The sequence below is a fragment of the Notechis scutatus genome, chromosome 2 (assembly GCF_049901735.1).
Source record: "Notechis scutatus isolate UNSWTSFEM ecotype Mainland chromosome 2, rNotScu1.2, whole genome shotgun sequence".
Taxonomy (NCBI): domain Eukaryota; kingdom Metazoa; phylum Chordata; class Lepidosauria; order Squamata; family Elapidae; genus Notechis; species Notechis scutatus.
In genome coordinates, this window is record NC_142010.1 from 99,786,675 (window position 1) to 99,793,442 (window position 6,768).

The following is a 6,768-nucleotide window of genomic DNA, read 5'->3' on the forward strand; positions in this document are numbered from 1 at the left end:
AGAGGGCTGTAAAGCACTGTAAAGCGGTATATAAGTCTAATGCTATTGCTAAGGTGCTATTGCTACTTGGCTGGGAATAATTCTGTGATGAAACCAGGCAATTGAATTTCCAGCTACTTTGCCTGTAGGTCTGCCTTCCTACAGAATAAGAATAGCTTTACTAGTGGTAGTCTGACATAAAACAACAGTCTGTGCACTGTCCACATCAAACATTTGGGTGTATTGTACCATCTGATTGAAAAGCAAGATTAATATAAGAAATATTTTTTACAAGGCCACTCAGAGTCTTCCTCTCATAGGTAAGCCCTAATCTATCAGGTCACAGCAGGTGGCTGCACTTAGGTGACTTTGGCTAATCAGGATCAACTCTGGCTAGTGTTTAAATGAGAGTCCTTTAGAAAATCTCAGTGCTATAGCTTAGGAAATTTGAAAAATACTTCTGAAAGAAGGTGGCATCAAATGATTTTTGTTGCCGAGCAGACTAGATTAACACAATAGACCTGAAATGCATAAATCCAGCTGGCAGCAATGTGATTTAGCACACCTCTAATTTTCTGCAGCCATTTAATGGTCATCTTGGACAGTTGCTACCTGCCTCTGCTAGCCCTATTAGGTAAAATGCTCCTTGGCTTGAAAATGAGGGTGGAAGAGTTGCTATTAACAGTTTTGCTTCAGAGCAAGTGCTTCTCTGCTTCACAACTTTGCTAAGTAGACTTCAACTCCCAATTCATCCATCTTAAAGTTGCCAAGCTTGAGAAACGGCAGATTAGAGCAGCACTGTCACACTCGCATCCCATGGGCCAGATGCATCACGCACTGGCCACGCCCATGCCTGATTTAGCAAAGGGGGGAAAAGTTGTGATGCATCACATGCCGCCGTGACGATGAGAGTTTGACACCCCTGATTTATAGGATAGGAGTAATTTATTCCCCTCTCTCCTTAATATAATTATTCTGAATAGCTTACAGACTGTATAAACTAAACTGAAAATAACCACAATGAGGCTCAAAACAACCATAAATAATCATTGTCACACAAGCTCTCACATAAGGACAGAAAAACAACAAAGAATAAAATAAACAAAAAGTAAGATGGTAATAGGCATAATGCAGAGACTCAAGGAAAGATCCTCCAGATCAACAGATATCTTGAACTGAGACAGCCTAGGACTTTCTCAATGTATCTTGAGAACATTGATGCCCTTAAAAAAAGAAAGATAAAAAGCAGTAATATGCTAGCCCTTAGCCAGAGCAATGTCCACAAATCACTAAGCCATGGTTTATAAGGTACAGATTAAATCAGATGGACTACAACATTCTAAACCAAAATACATATGTTCATAGATCATGATGGCTGGGTACATACAACACATTAAGCCAAAGCCAACAAACTATGCTTTAACCAAACATTGTTTATCCAGCTCATGTGAAAGTGTAACTAGAGAAGATGCTTGTCCTCTGCTTTAAAAAGTCAATAGATGTAGGGTTTAAAGGGGCGGCCTAGAATTGGGGATAACCAAATTCAATCCACTGTATTATGAAAGTATGTAAGTCTCACTAACAGATGAAGTTGTCTACACTGCTGTTGTGTGAATAAAAGGAGAATGGAAGCATAAATGTTATTTTGCACCCTAGAGAAGTTGAGGTAGAAATGTGTAATTGCCAAATAAAACCAGAATAAAACAATATTTTATTAAAAGTTGTACTTCCTGGCTTCCTCTAGGACTAGATAGACAAAAGCCAGACTGTTGCATTTACCCATAAACTATGCTGAGGTACCAAATTTATAGGCAGTGGTGGAGCCAGTGCACACACAGGCCTGCTGAATCTATCTTAAAGCTTTAGAATGACCTAGAAACTGGCCTAAGCTTCTTTAAGCCTTTCCAAAAGAGACATCATTCAATATCCTTTTAAGACAGTTGTCATCTGTACAGTTACCATTGGAGGAAATGCATTGAAGATGCAAAGTTGCAATTGAGTAAATGCATACATAAATGTATCGTACACCTTAAGACTACATCAGTAACTGATTCTTATATTGTAACATAACATACAGAACAAGAAGCGTGTTTAACTCCTCTATCACGAAGTAAATGATCTGATACTGAGCTGCAAATCTTGGCAATTCACTCAATTTCTCCAAGTAAACAATTTGTTCCTTTTCCTTTAGATATTTGGAACTGCTGTCATGTCATCCATGTCTATTTGTTTTCTGTAAAAATGAACAGTCTTTAATTGCATTTCTTGTGCTTCATGATCTAACTCTTAGTCATCTTTGTTTTTTTTCTTTTTGGTCTCCCTTTTTTTTTAAACTTTGAAATGGTGACAGGCTGCATAAACATTTCAAAGCTTTGCAGAACAATATAGCTTCAATTGGCCTCCTGCCTTCTACAGCCCTCTGCTGACTGTGTATGCAATCCTTGGTTCATCTTTGTGCCTCAATTATTACCTGTATGATTTCCTACCCGTGTTGATTTTTGAAAAATTCTTAAAAGGAATGCATTTTTTTTAATTGTAAGAACCAGATGTCCAATATCTTTCTTGTTCCAATTAAAAGAGCTCACCATCTGCAGTAGACCCAAAAGTACACAAAATATCCTTTTCCTATGAATGAATTTACATATCATAGATCGATAAAATAAATCGTTGATCATTGCAACATGTGGCATATATACATAGACACCATTTTTGACTAAACTCTTCTGTATTTCAGCCACAGATAATTTATACATCTGATTTGTCACTAAAAGATATTTATTCAATCTTACTAAGCTATGATATCATTTGATTTTAGATTAACATGTTTGAATCCAGTTCATTGTGGTAGCCATAAATTTTCAATAAACCCTAGTTACTGGACAATATCTTATTGCAGTATGTGATCCAGCCCATGTATTTCTGGAAACTAAGATAAGGTCAAAGCTGGCTTTTAGATGAATTAAGAGTGCAAGTTTCTTAACTTAAAAAAATAGACACCCTCCCCAATAAAAAATATACTTCATCAGAGAGCCCAAGTTACTTAGACATATGTGGTTCATTAGTTCTTAATAGTTTTGAAAATGTAAAGATGATTAAATATGCCAGTACAGATGGATGAATTTTAAAATTCTGAAGTAAAGGAAATAATTTTGACATGCAGTACAGTAAGTTATTGTTTAAAGGAGCTCCTAATTTACTTGGCCATCTGGGCTAACTACATTTGGGATATAAATGGTATTTTGACCTCACCACAGTTTTGGTTGAAATCCTTTTAAAATAATTTACATTCTCACAAGGGAGAGGGGGGGGAACTCTTTTTATAGTGTTGGAAGAATTATCCTTCTGGGTTCAGTTCCAAGTGGGGAAAAAGACACTGGAAACATGGAAGCTGTTTGGAAGGTTTAATGGTGGACAGGACCACATGGCCTGGAGCTCCAGAGTGAAAAGGAAGGATGATCACCTGCTTCAAGGTGAAGGAAGAGATCAAGAAGGGCTGATATGCTGAGAGTGGCTGGGTTTTATAACCTTTGTTGGTATTTGAATTGGAGCTTGTATTCTGATTGGTTGTCAGACTCCCATGGGGCCATGCAGGGGCAACTCTGTAGGCTGTCCTGAGCTCCAGGCTTGGTTGAGCCTTGCTGGATGATGATGCACTGAAAAGGGCTTTTGAGCAATTGCTATAGCTTTACCTGAAGATCTTTGTTATGTAAAGTATTCTGGTCCAGGCCTTAATGGCCCACCCATTAACAAAGGTGGGTGGGGGGGAGCTTCTACTTCTGAGGTAAGTTTCTGCTTCTGAGTTTCTACTCTTTTTAGGGGAAATATTCTGCCTTTTTTAGTATTTCCTACGATATTTCAATTTTCTAGGAGAGGTGTGGGTGCTAACTTCCTACAATAGAAAGGAATAAAATATTAGTAACATAAATTTATTATCTGCATAAAATAACATAATTCTCATACTACATTAAGCCATAATTGGGTTAACTGTGGTTTGCTACATAAACCAAATTTACACAGCATGCTAAATTTTCAGCTCACACATCAATGGACTAAGATCGTACAACAGGGGTGGGCAAACTACGGCCCGTGGGCCACATCCGGCCCGTTGGTCTGTCCAATCCGGCCCACCCCTGAAAAAAAATCGCTGGGCGTGGTGTATTGCCCTGCGCCACGTGGCCCCCAAAGCTGCAAAACAGTGTAGAGCGCTCTCGGGGTAGGAAAGAAAAGAAGAACTTTGCAAAGGCCTCGGCTGGGAGTTCGAAATCACCTTCGAGTGCGACCTCTCCGAAGGTGAGTCCCCGCCGATCCCCCTTTTTTTTGGGGCTTCAGGCTTAAACTTTGCAAAGGCAAAGTTTGCAGGCGGGAGCGTCTTCCGGCCGAGGAGCGGAAGGGTTCTGCCCAGTGGGCGGCCGGGCTGCTTGGAGCGGGCTGCTTGGAGCCACCTAAAGCTAGGCCGCTGCTGGTGGAGCCTTGCCCTGCCTTGGTGCCCCATTTCCCGGCTCGGCGGTCCTGCTCGGCACTTTAAAAGCCTGCTCCCAGCACCCGAGCAACTTCCCAGCAACTTGCGGCTTCCTTTTTCTCTCGCAGGCGCTCGCGCTGGCCCCGAGCAGCGCGGCGGAGGGGAAACCCGAGCACCGCCGGGTCGCTCCTCCAAGCAGCCGCCCACCCGCCCACCGGGCGGAACCCTTCCCGCTCCTCGGCGGGAAGACGCTCCCACCTGCAAACTTTGTCTGTGCAAAGTTTAAGCCTGGAAGCCTCGAAACCCGAGCAACTTCCCAGCAACTTTCGGCTTCCTTTTAACTCGCGGGCGCTGCACCTGGCCCCCAGCCGCGCGACGGAGGGAAGCCCGGAGCGCCACCGGGTCGCCTCCTCCAGCAGCCCGCCCGCCCGCGGGCTTCCCCTCCGCCACACGGCTCGGGGCCAGGCGTGAGCGCCCGTGAGTTAAAAGGAAGCCGAAAGTTGCTGGGAAGTTGCTCAGGTGCTGGGAGCAGGCTTTTAAAGTGCCGCCTGAGCAGGACCACCGAGCTGGGAAACGGGGCACCAAGGCAGGGCAAGGCTCCACCAGCAGCGGCCTAGCTTTAGGTGGCTCCAAGCAGCCCGCTCCAAGCAGCCTGCCCGCCCGCCGGGCGGAACCTTCCTGCTCCTCGGCGGGAAGACGCTCCCGCCTGCAAACTTTCCCTGTGCAAAGTTTAAGCCTGGAAGCCTCGGAAACCCGAGCAACTTCCCAGCAACTTTCGGCTTCCTTTTAACTAGTGGGCGTTCACGCCTGGCCCCGAGCCGCACGGCGGAGGGGAAGCCCGGCGGGCGGGCGGGCTGCTTGGAGGAGGCGACCCGGTGGTGCTCCGGCAGCAGCAACACGGTGGTGCTCCGGCAGCAGCAACAGGCAGTTCTGCCCGGCTCCGCTCAGGTGTCCGGCTGGGGCTGTTAGGAGTTTCCCAAAAAATCTTGTGCTGACCCAGCCCGTCTGTCAAATTTTAAAAGTCAATGCGGCCCCCGAGCCAAAAAGTTTGCCCACCCCTGTCGTACAATATGGTAACTGAAAATAACCAAAGCATATTATCTCTTAAGAGCTTATGTGACTCACATAAGATGGGGGACCACTAAGGGAGTATGGTGTCAGGGTCAAAGCAAAAAGACTTCCCTCAGCTATGGAACCATGTTAGGGACTTTGGAATACTGTAATAATTCTTTAATCGTTCTCTCAGCACCACCACCACCCGCCATTTTCATGGTGGTTTTTCTTGAGGGGACAAATAGGAGGAGAGTGCGCTAAATATGCCCTCTTGAGTTTCTGAAGGAATGATAAATAATTAAATAAATATATTTTACTTAATGAACAAACCACAGCTGGCTCTATTCCCACACTAGTTTCTTGATTTGGTTTAAATACATTATGTGAACTCAAACAACTTACAATAGCTTGTCTTAATTTATGGACTTGGCCTTAGGTATTGCACCCACCTAATCTCATGTAAGACTAGTTATTCTACATATATCTGTATAATCATCAGAAGCTGATATTAATTGATGGCTAAATATAAGATAGGAGTCATACATCTTGCTAACCCATGATTTAACAGTAGTATAACAAGCCACAATTAGCTTGATTCACACAGCCAAAAGTCTTTGAAATATTAATTCAAATCACATCTAGTGTGGGACATACCATTTGTAATGTTTTAATCCATTATTAAATAAACCTTAGCTCATCATAGTGTGCAGAACCACTAAGTGTCTTCCCTAGTATTGTAAAGGGTTTGTTCAGTTTTGTCTTTGTTACATGAATCTGAACATGAACCACATCAACTAAAGCATAATGAGTTTGCCTTTGCCATTGCACACATTGGCTCAAGGATGGAAACATTACTTTCAACCTGATCCAGTTAAAAACACTTCAGACATTCTCATCTGTGCGTTAAGGGACCAAATGAAGATTCCTTGTGGATTAGCAGGAAAAAAAAATTATTCTAGGACACATTTACATCTTGGTTAGGTGCAAAACGGGGGTGGGTGGGGAGGAGCCCATGTATACTTTGTAATTTATTACATAATTACAAATTCAACATCCCTTTCGTAAGTGATCTTGTAAACTGGGTGGGATTTTCTCTTACTTTTTTCTGTTATATAAAGGACTGTACGTGTATTTGTAATACATGTATTTGTATTGTATTGGTATTAAAGATAATTTTCAGCCCACTTTTCCAATGTTGAAGAACAGTTTCAATATTGATACTATCTTCTGGAGCTGTAAGTTAAATTCAGAAGCCTCCAAAAATGCAAAGGCAAACC